The 12,378-nt window shown below is 38.0% G+C and overlaps 2 pseudogenes; both read left to right on the top strand.

The window, feature by feature from the left end:
• Window positions 1-1,820, top strand: part of LOC143389050 (semaphorin-4C-like) — a 29,479-nt pseudogene extending 27,659 nt beyond the window's left edge.
• A 9,465-nt stretch (window positions 1,821-11,285) lies between these two features.
• Window positions 11,286-11,393, top strand: LOC143389099 (small nucleolar RNA U13; annotated as a pseudogene).
• The last annotated feature ends 985 nt before the right edge of the window (window positions 11,394-12,378 follow it).

Genomic DNA, 12,378 nt, shown 5'->3' with positions numbered 1-12,378 from the left:
GCCAGTTCAGCACACCTAAGTCAGCTCAGGGCAAGCCTGGGAAGTCAGGGTGTGTGCTGACAGGATTGGCACTCCACAGGAGCATTATGTATACCCTGGTCCCTGCAGGGCTGCATCCCCAGAATTAGTCCTGGAGAAAACTCATGTTTTTTTTAGACACCTCTATGTGGGTCCAGGACTCTGCTTACAGCCTCTTCTCTGATTCTCTCCATACTCGCCAGACTTCCCCAGCTTTGACATGTTTATGGTGCCCTCCCAGCATTGGTTTCTGCCTAGTCCCCAGTGGTGCTCTGGGCCTGACCTGCTGATTCCCCACCATGTCCCCTGAAGTGTTGTCTTTTTCCTTAACCCTCATAAACATTTGCAGCATCCTCTGGATGATGATTTGTTTGCCTTTTGCAGCTATTATCACTTAAAATTGTTCCCCAGCACATGGAGTAATGGCAGAAAGAATATGGGGTTGTGTAACCATTCAGATTGGCAGTTACCATTCAAACAGAGAACACCTTATGCTGTTCTGGTGCCATTGTGAGAGCCAAGGGCACTGGAGGAAAATGTTTCATGCCTTCTGTGTGTATAGCCTCCCTGTTTTCTTGAGACTTGCACCTTGCTTTGCAGTGCTGTCTTCTGCCTCTTCTTCATGTGGGCACCTCTCATGCTTGTGCTCCTTGGAGTCTGAGCAGCCCTGGGATGCATGTGGCCCTACCAACCCTCTCACTCCTCTTCTCCCACAGAAGCTGCTCTTTGCTGGCTCCTGCTCTCAGTTGGTCCAGCTGCCCCTGGCAGACTCTGTGAAGTACCACATCTGTGCAGACTGTGTCCTTGCGTGGGACTCCAACTCTGCCTGGAGCATCAACACTAGTCACTGTTTGTCTGTGGCCAGCTACTCTGGGTGAGCTGGGTTCTGCAAGGGCTGGGACCAGGAAGGTGTGTGGATACGGTGGTTGGAACCACACTTCTGATACCCCTTTCCTCTGCCAGATCTCTACTTGTTCAGAACATGGGGATCTCAGATACCATAGGCTTTTGTGACCTTCATGGCACTAAGAAAGGTGAGCTTTTTTGTGTTCCCCTCCACTCCAGATGGGCTGTGGTCCTTAGGTGGATTTTTCACATCACACCTCCCTGGCCCTTGGTCTCTTGCACTGACTCTGCTACCTTCCCTCTCTGTTCCTACAATCAGGTGAATGCTGAAAAACATCACAATGGTAGTGGGCACAGACTTGGTACTTCCCTGTCCCTCTCCTCCAAGTTGGCCTATGCGCGCTGGATCTTTGAGGGCCAGGACCTACCTGCAGAGGAGCCAGGCTCCATCCACTATGATACCCGTCTCCAAGCCCTGGTGGTGATGACTGCCCAATATCACCATGCTGGGGCCTACAACTTCTTTTCAGAAGAGTAGGGGACATGGCTGGCTGTTGAGGGGTACCTTGTGGCTGTGATAGTGGGCCCCTCAGTGACCTGGAGGTTCAGGCCCCCATGGAATACCTATGGCTTATGTGGCTGGCTGTGGTTGTCCTGGGGGCTCTGTGCCTGGTGTTACTGGTTCTTCTGGTTTGGTCGCTTTGCCAGCAGCTTCAGGAAAATCTGGAAAAAGATATCAAGGCAGCAGAGAAGAGCCTGTTGTACCCGCTGGAGTTGCTCAAAGAACACATCAGTCCCCTTTCCAGCTCAGAAACAGAAGAGTAATTTTGAGATCCTGTTGGATACTAGTAATTGGATGGTCCCCTCTAGATTGTGCCTGGACACGCTGGGACCAGCTTGGAGTTGGGTCCCTATCTGTACCTCCTGGCATCCAAGGCCAGCCCCTGCCTTCTTGAACACCTCTTTCTAGGGCCCTCAGGAGCAGGCCTAAGGGCCTGTGATATTGTTTAGAGACACTTTTGGTTGTTAAAATGGCAGGTGTTGTCTACATCCTTTCATGCCCAGGTCAGCTCCCACCCTAAGGACTGTTCTGGCTCAGAAGTTCAGTTGTGCTGATGTTGAGAAAGAAAACTTGCCCTGTCCAAAGCAGGGCCCTTCCCCTCCAGGTTGCTCTGACACACCTCTCATCTTGCTCTCCTCAGAACACTGTTGTCACCTGACTCCATTTTGTTTCTTTGTTTATGTATTTTCTAATTCCACAATGATAAAGATCTTTTTCAATTGTATTGTGTGAATTATTCCTCCTTCAAATGATACATTTTCTCTGGGGTCATTTTGCTTTATTCAGATGTATTCTTTTTTGTACTGGGGACTGAATCCAGGGTTGCCACATCCCAAGCCCTTTTTTATATTTTACTTACAGACAGCATCTCCCTGAATTCCTTAAAGCCTCACTAAGTTGCTGAGATTGTCCTTGAACTTGCGACCCTCTGCTATCAGCCTCCAGAGCTGCTTGGATTACTGGTGTGCACCAAAATATGTGGTTTAGTTGTTTAATAACAGATTAATAGTTTTTTTCAGGGAGAAAGCTGTCCTTTCCTGCCCCTACTCTAGTTATAGTTTAACTAGTCATAAATCTCTAGAATGACAGGTTGTTGTTGTTCAGTCCTTTGGAAATCTCTTTTATCTGCTTGTGTCTGCAGCAGTTGTTAAATCTTCTGTTAATCTGATTATTGATCTTTGATGCATAATGTTCTTTTGGGTTTCTTTTAGATGTTCTCTTTTTTATTTATATTTTAATTATTGTTATATTATTTTTGGTTTTTGGTACTGGGGATTGAACCCAGGGACACTCTAACCCTGAGCTACATTTCCAGAATTTTTTTTTTTATATGGAGTCAGGTTCTCACTAGGTTGGTTAGGGCCTTACTAAGCTGCTGAAGCAGGCTTTGATCTCCAGATCTTCTTGCCTCACTCTGAGTCATTGGGATTACAGGCATTCACCACCACACTCAACTTAGATTATAACTTTTAAAAATTGGTATATTGTAAATATACATAATCATAGGATTCATTATGCCACATCTGTGCATGCCCATAATTTGGTCAATCTTATATATAATATTCTTAACTTGGGATTTTTTCTCCCTGGGTTTAATGTAGATTTCAGTCCTATAACTCCAAGTTGATAAGTCAGTGTGTCTGATTTTGTGAGGGAGTTTCTGCTGCTTTTATTATCTTTGTACATCTATTCAAATGGTCCCTTTTCTCACTTTTATGTTTTGTTCCTTTGTTACCTTATCAGGGAAGCCATCCCTGCCCACTGCATTATAGCCCTTCACTGACTTCAGAGCACCTAGCACTACCATAATATATACATACACACACACAGTTTATGCACACAGATATATTTCAGACTAAGCATATATTTATGTATAAGATACACACATATGCATTATTCTTACCTTTCCATAAGCTCCATGTAAGCTCCATATACTATCATGCTGGCCTGTAATCTCAGTGACTCCAGAGTCTCAGTGGGAAGATTGTATGCTCCAAGACAACTTGGACAATTTAGTGAGGCCCTGTCTCACAAAACAAAAAGGGCTGAGGAGTAGTTCAGTAGAAGCACACCCCTGAGTTCATTACATTAAACAAGTTTCTTTAATTTTTCAAATTATTATTTGCCCAAATCTACGAGTTGGAGGTAAATATTGATATTTAGTATTTTATACTCTTTTGGGAAGATAATTCTTGACTCTTATTTTATAAGTCAGAAGAAAGAAACCAAGCTTAGCTTTTCAAAAATTGGTTACCCTGACAAAAATAAAATTCTAAACTTGCACTTGCTTCCATTCCCCGAATAATATAAAAGAATTGATTTTACAAGAACTACAAGAAACCTGAAATTCTTTGAAGCACCAGTTTAACAAATTTATCCCCACAATAATTCTGAAAATATTAATTTAATTAAGGCAAATAATTGTGTCTTGTCAAATGGGAATACTGGACCTCTGTTTGTTTATTGTTTTATATTCCAAGGGGCTTCCCAGAAATGTACCAATTTAAAATCTTGTTAATTAGCCATTATTTAATGACATAACTATCATTATTTTGGAATACTAAGTATAGTGAAAATAATAGCTGAAGAATATAACTATGCTAAGCAACAATAACTTGGTTTATTTATCCTAACAACAATGTAAATTTTATAAAGAAAGACAAGAATTTAAAAAAAACAATGTTTGTCTGTTTGTTTTCCACAGATACATCACCATGTATCTGTGGAACACAATGCTGGTTAGTGTTCAAAACATTTATTGAATGATTGATTGATGGATATAAAACCAATCTAATCATATGGAGGACCTATTTCCTCAACATTATTGTTAATTTCCTCCAGGTTCCATTGGGAACATAGGTGCTGCTCGTTATTCCTAAAGAAATTGAGATAGAGAACTGGTTAGAAGAGGATATTCGTATCTTCTGAATTTACTGCAAAATAGTTTCACTGATTTACAATAGCTATATAGTGGATGAATAAAGGTATGGAAAGAAATGTTATTTGCTGAGAATGAATAACTCAAGGTGCCTTTCTTTGTTTGGGGCCAAGCTCCAGATAAGACATTTACTTTCCTCAACTAAAAGTACCATGAGGTTTATTCCACAAATATAATTTATGAAGTGATTAACTTCAAATTTATCAGAGTTCATATTTATCTCAAATATATATACAATAAGGAGTTTGTTCAAGGTCAATTTGGACAACCAAGGAAAGAGTACCACCATTGACAAGATGTGAACATAAACTTTTATCCAAACCCATTAGAGTTGCCAGCAACACTGTACTTTTTTTATCACTTTTGATATATTTCTTCCATTGTATGCCCCAAATATGGCTCTACTTATATATGAGGAAAAAGCTATGTCTTTGGATGCTATCTGGGTTAGTAAAAGTTGAATCTTCCCTCTGATAAAATGACTTAAGACTGAACATTGGTTGATTCAAATTAAGCTATAACCATGGGCCAATAACATCAAGAGAGTCTCCCTATCACATGTTTCTATGCTTTTGGTACTCATCAGCATCTAATAGGATATCATTACAGGGAGAGAAGTCCTGTTAGTTTGAACATATTTTGATCACTATACCTGAAAAAAAGATATGATCACTTGTTTCTTCTACATCACAGGACATGATTTTTCTTTCAACCTACCTAAACATGTCCACATTTGCTTATGGTTTCCTTGTTCCTGAAATGTGTGATTCTAGAATTTAGCTGTGCCTAGTAATGGGACACACTACCAATGGAAAGAAAACATATCAAAGCCCACTCAGTGAAATAAATCAAAGTGCCTTTCTTTGTTTGGGGCCAAGCTCCAGATAAGACATTTACTTTCTTCAACTAAAAGTACCATGAGGTTTTTTCCAAAAATATAATTTATGAAGTGAATAACTTAAAATTTATCAGAGTTCATATTTATCTTAAATATATATTCAAATTTATTTCAGTCCAATCAGTATGAAACAACTAAAACTTCCACTAATTATGTGCAGATAAAATAGCCAAATAGTTGATATTTTTAACCAATAAACTCCTTGGGGATAGTTACCTATTCTTTGTAAATTTTTATTTCAATGAAAAAAAAATTATTATTTCAAATAATAATTTCAATAAAATAATTTACCAAAAAAGTACATACAGATCTGAAATCACTTATACTAAATAAACATTGGAAACAAGATATACTCCATAACTTTGTGTCAAAACACAAGTGATACCAAATTGACCTGAAGAAATTTACAGTTCTTATATAACTCATTTTCAACCCCCAGCCCTGTGTTGCAGCTCCGCCTACAGGAGTGTGTCTTCCCCACCACACTGGGCAGGAGCTAGTGCTGACAGTTAGGGCACCATCATATTTGCAGAATGCTTTATACCTGATCTGCCTCCACCCATGTGTTTCATGCCTTTTCCCTGTCCCCACAGAAATTGCAGGTCAAGGAAGAGTATAGAGCCACCTTCAGTGAGATCAGTAAATCAGGGTACTGGCTGCTGTCAGAGATGAAACTGCAGGTGTTACTCATCATTATCAAGTGCTTTGAGGAAATGAAGGTGGCTGCTTAAGCTGTGGATGCCAAGAAAGTGGGTGCCTGAGTAGGCCAATGAGTGGGCACTGTGGGAATCTCCCAAACTAGGTAGGGCCTTGCCCCTGACTGCCCACCCACTGTTCCTTCCCCCAGGACACCCAGATTCTCATAGAAGTGCACAAGTCAGGTTATGCCCGCCCTGGTGATGTGGAATTTGAGGATTTCAGCCAGCCTGTGATCTGTGCACACTCAGAAAATGGCCTGGACACCTGCTCAGATGGAGAGCCTAAGTTCCAGGGCCCTGGCCATAGTTGTGCCAAGCGCTGGCCTTTTGGCAAGAAGAGCAAGGTGGGGGCCCAGAATGTTGTGTGAGAAGACAGTGAGTGGGGACAGCTGAGGCCCTAATGAGTTGAGCCCAGCCACAGGAATGCTGAGTCCTGGGCCATACTTTTCCTCTTTGCTACATTTCTGGGCTGGAGGGAAGGAAGACAAGTCAGCAGCACATTGGCCTGGGAGTCCCCTGAGACTGAGGAGGGCAGGATGTTGTCCTGTGGCATCTGTCTGCTGATGCTCGGGAGGCTGGGAGAAGATCTGCTGGTGAAATTCATGCTGGACTGACAGTTTGTGTTCCTGTCTTCTAGGAGTGCCCCTAACCCCAGATCCTTATCCATCTGATGGATCCTTATGCTCTATAGTTTTGGTATTCTTTGTTTGTTTGTGTGTTTTCAGCATCAGATGTAAACCCTAACACCACTGGTTTATATCTTGGACAGCTCCTGACTCCCTAGTATGCCTTAGACACCTCCCACTGGCACCAGCCATTCTGGTCTTCAGCCCTCTCCTCCTAAGCTGTAACCCCTGACCTTTCCAGCCTTCCACAGCCCTCTATGAGTGGCATGCCACTTTGGCCTATGTCTGAAGACTTTCTTCATGCAAATGCCTCCTGTACCTCCTTCTAAACTGAGTCCAGAAAGCCCAGTGGACTATAGCATCCCTGTTCCAGCGCCTAGACCTAATAGTCAAGGGATGTAGGAGATGGGGTAGAGAGAGGTGTGACCTCTTTCTCTGAGTCTAATATCCTCCTTGTTACCTATCAGATTTTGTGTTGCCCTTACATGTATTTTCTGTGTGATTATGCATCTTGATTTGGGATATTATTACTATTTTTTATTTCTTTTTTGCTTTTGCTTCTCTGCATCCATACTTATGTTCATCCTTCTGTCCATCTTCATTTTCTGCCCTTTCCTCCTGCTTGCCTGTCCCCTCCTGGACCCAGCTGGTAGTCACGCTCCCCCAACCCTCTTCCCCCTAGAGGGTGTCATGTCCTTGGCCTTGCTTAATGGGTTCCCTTACCAGCTATGTCTATGATCCCTTGGTATTATTGAGTGAGATCAGTAAGTCAGTCAATCTGTGGCTATCATCCTTCCAGATTCTTCCAGGAGGCCATGGGGGTAAGTGAGGACTGTGGGAGGAGGGATGGCACTGGCCCTCCCATCAGCAATGTGGTGGACCGTAGGCTTGCTTCCTGCAGCCAGCTGGGTCCCACTCCTTCTTCACTCTGTCTATGACCTTGCTCCCAAGATATTTGGAAGGGGAGGAAGGTGGACTTGAATCTTCAGGAGTGTGCAGCGCCTGGAAGCTTCAGCTTCAGAATCCCAGACTCAACCCTCTCTTTCCTTTGCAGACTGTGGCTTCAGAGGATTTTAGCCACTTGCCCCTGGAGCAGCAGAGAAAGCGGCTCCAGTATCAGTTAGAAGAACACAACCAGGAGCTGCAGAAGAGGTGAATCAGAGAAAGGGCCTGGCAGAGGGGCCAGGCAGGGGACTGAAGAGTGCCATTGGGTTATATTTAAAAGAATGGTGTGCTCAGCAGTAGAGTGCTTGCCTAGCACAGACAAAAAGTAACCATAAAATATTTACACTCAAATGCACCCAAAAATGTCACAGAGACACCAGCAGGGAGGTTTTATAGGTGATTCTTCATGCGCCTGGAGGAAACTTGCTTTCGCTCCCATGCAAGGATTTCTAGCAAACAGAGTGAAAGCTGCCAGCTTATTTAGAAGGCTGGGAAACCTGGGTTCCCAAATCAGTGAGCAAGAATTCAAGTCAATGAAATTATGGTCTCATTTTTCCTCATTTCTGGTTTTAGATACAAAATCCTGACAAGAAAATTTAATGATGTACTACAAAACAATACATGGCATGGTGGTGTTAGTTGGGTGCCACAGAACGGTATGCTTCATAGTAATCACAAGAGGAAATTTTGTGTTATGTCTCCTTCACCAGAATAGGAAAAGGTTATTTTTTAAAGAAAAAAATACATAATTAATTGGGCATTATCCCAACAATGCAAACATGGTTCAATATCAAGAAGCCTTACAGTCTAATCCATCACATTAGAGAGATAAAAGGAAATAAAAGAATATGGCTAACTATTTAATAATTCAAACATTTAAATATTAAAAATAAAAATCTGCCAGGTTAAAAAGAAAATCTATCTATTTTGGATATTGAGAAACTATCTATTTAGATAGAAAAACTATCTATTTTGGATATTGATTATATCAGTATAATTTCAAGGACTATAACACACACACTCATAACAAATATTAATATATTATTAGTGGCACAGAATGTTAACTTGAGGCAGCTCTGCTCATGTGGGGCAAGGAGTATATAAAAAGTCTCTGTAACTTCCCTCAATTTTTCTCTGAATCTAATTTTTTCTCTTAAAATTAAAAAAGAGAGATCCATATATCTCAAGACATAAAATAAATAGTATCTACATCTTGCTCAGAAAATCTTTAAATATATGAATACTCTAAATTTATGTATACAAAATTAATACTTAAATGAAAATTTAGATCATTGAATTATTCTGACTATAAATGAAGTTAAATGTAATATATCCTTTGTTCCAGTTATTTTACTCATAGATTTAAGTTTAGAGCAATTCTTGAAAAAGTTTGGAAAAAAACATAGACATGATTGCTTTATTTTGGCATTGTTCACAGAAATGCCAGAATTAGAGATAATCAGGAGAAGTTGGAGACAATGTTAAGATAATTATACTGGATTTGTACAATTTCAAATGTATAAAATTGAATTATAGCTATATGAATTAAGCACAGTAGACTTATTTAGTGAGACACATTTATATTTATCCAAGTACATACATAAAACTCATTAGAAATCTGCATAAACAGAGAAGTGGGCATTAGGGATGAAGGATAAGAAAAAGGTGAGTTAGGAGAATAGCATGAGACAAAATGCAGAAATTCATGAGATGACCCCTGTGCACCTGAGATGAACACAAAAGAGAAACAACTACAAATTTATTTACCTAAATAAAAATCATTTCACCATTTATTAATCATTTTATCCTATTAGGAAAATAAAGTATATACATTTATTTGTTTATTATTATTGTTGTACTTAAGATGGAGAAAGAAAAGAATGAAAAGACTCTTTCTCAAGGTAACTCAGAGAGTGGGAAAGCAGAAATAAAGCAATGATCATGGATGACTTCTTGAGTAATGGTTCATCACCATTTTCTCTCATTAGAGTAAATATAAGAGGGAAAATGTTAGGAAATTAATAAAAGTATAAAATCACCCCAGAGGAATAATACACAGTGAAAATAATTCTTCTATTTATCTCTAGTGGCAAATGTCAAGGAATTATTTTACAAAGAAGCAAAAAGGAGGAGAAATATCTGAATTTTTTTGACGGATTTCTATTTCTATTTTAACTTGATTATGCAGCAGAAATGGATTTCTCATTTTGAAACCAACAAAGGGTGGCATTTTGGCCTTCTCACTCTGATCTTGTGTGAATTTTCTATTTGCATATTCCATCTCAAGTGCAGTATTTCTCAGTATCAAGGACTAGATACACAGCAGAGCTGTGCTGCTTAATGTATCATCTGTTCACAATGGTTTTGCATAATGGCTCTATGTTGCTTGGAGATGTGCACTTAATTGCAGCAATCCATACAATACTCTGTAATGCTCCACACATTAATTAGCTCTTCCACATATTGAGGGGATGCAAGGAGAGGGAAAATTCATCTAGATGTTAAAGGAGAATTCACATAGTTTTTCCTCAACTGATATGTCATAAAATATTAAATGACATTTCCTTTACTCTTAAGAACTTTTTGAAGAGTAAAGTATGAATAAATTCTACACATCTTTTGCCACAGTGGGAGGGGATTAGTTTATTTAAAACAAGGGCAAGCTGATGAAAAATTATCCTATCCTAATGTCAAATTTAATGCATGTGCTCTTTACCTTGGCTTTCAAAATCGAAAATTAGCATAGATATCTGGACATACTATCTTAATAAGAACATCATTAATTATAATATTCTTTAAAGATCACTGTAGAGCCACAGTTGGTTTTAATTTCATATTTAGAAATATCAATTTTAACTGTTTAATTTGATAAGGTAAACCATATAGAGAAAAAAAAACCTATGATGATAACACAGAAATTCTTATTAAAAATTTCAAATTTATTAAAATTTTTCTATGCTCAATCTTTGTCAGTGCTAGATTTTTTTCTATTTTATAAAAATAAATTTTAAAACATATTTCTGATAGGATTTAAAATGCAAACAAGTAATATTAAAGATACACCAAGATATTATTGACATATAGTGTTAGCATCTCTTTGAGGCACTATATATTCTAAATAATTTTTTATTTTATCTAAGTCTCAAAACTATTTTATGATGTAAATATTTTAAGCAGAATTTATAGAAGGAATCTATGGCCTCAAAAAGGTTAAGAAACTTGATAGGGCATAAATACTAAATGGCACAAATACTAAATCTGGCACTGACAAAGACTGAGCAGAGATATTTAGTTTGATTCTGAGTACTGAAAGGAGAATAGCAATAAGGATGGTCAGAATCAAGAAGGACATAGATAAGTTTATATAACTTCCTGTTTTACACTAAAGTGCATACTTCAAGTGAACTTTTCAAGTACATTTAGTTTGAAATATATGTTAGAACTTCATACATGTCCATTGATAAATGAAATTGATAACTGAATTATAACAGAATGAAAGGTTCAGAAAAAATGGAAAAAATAGCAGAAAAGAAGTATTCAGACCATTCTTTTAGTTATTTTCCTGACATCCAATTTCTTTGTATATCATGAAGTTATGATATGATTATGATTAAAATTATGATATGATTCAATTTGTTATACTAACCAAGATATAATTGCATGGATTTTATGACCTATATAAAAAAGCATTAAACTTTAATCATTTATTTCATCATGACAACAATCTTTATTATAACATAAAAATAGAATAAATATACTTTTGGTTCATAAGTGTGATGATTATTGGGTGTTCATGTGGCTGGTGTGGGAGATGTGCCTTGCTCTACATCTTGTCACTCATCTGCACATTACTTAACTGTTGTCAAAAAAAGGCTAAGGAAGGTATTTTATTAGGTAAATTTAAACTCCTTCCTTCTCTCTTGAGTTCTTATTTCTTTTTAATAAGTGATATAATTCCACCTTACTCTGATCTCTCCTCCTGAGGCCCATGAGCCACCCTAGAAATTGTCTAAAAAGAACAAAAAGAATTATCTTTCTTATTATCTTCCAATACATATCACATACTGTCCTGTTCAATTTTCAATTTAACATACTGTCTTGTTCAATTTTCAATTTTTTTATTTTTTATTTTTTTTACAATTCTATACCAACTAAAGGATGAAGTCTAACTCTAAATAATGACAGATCTGACCTTTCTTGATCTCTTTACCCTCTTCACATAATTCCAGTATATTATATTTTCACTTCCCTGAACACAGTTGCTTCAAAATATGTTCAGGCCTCATCTCCTGGATGATAATTTACAGAATAGCCCTGAAAAACTACCCTAAATTGTTTAAGTATTGTATTTTGCACATAAAAGTGAACACAAATTTTTTATTATGTGGATTCACCATTTACAGAATGTTAATAGAATTTGTATGAATGTCAATGTTAATTTTTTCTTACAAGCATAAATACCAAAAGAAATTGATAAAAAATTCTTTAAAATTATTAAGGTACCAACTAATTATAACAAAACTAATGTTTCATTTACACTATTTTTATTAAACAGATGGAAGTCTGATGGCTTTGACAAATAGATAACATAGAAATCAAGATTCAGTGAGGGAAGGAGAGAAAGAGAGAAGCACACAGGCAACTTCACAAAAAAAGTAACTTTGAGGGCTGGGATTTGCTCACCTAGTGTGGGTGGAACCTGAGTTCGATCCTCAGCACCACATAAAAATAAAGGCATTGTGTTCTGTCAATGTACACTTACAAATTATATATTAAAAAAAGAGTAGCTTTGAGTACTAAAAAGTTAATTTTTAACCAATAAATCTCTAAGACAACATGGATCTGAA

This window comes from Callospermophilus lateralis, unplaced genomic scaffold (assembly GCF_048772815.1).
Source record: "Callospermophilus lateralis isolate mCalLat2 unplaced genomic scaffold, mCalLat2.hap1 Scaffold_43, whole genome shotgun sequence".
Taxonomy (NCBI): domain Eukaryota; kingdom Metazoa; phylum Chordata; class Mammalia; order Rodentia; family Sciuridae; genus Callospermophilus; species Callospermophilus lateralis.
The sequence above is the reverse complement of the archived record's forward strand: the minus strand, read 5'-3'. Positions and strand labels throughout refer to the sequence as shown.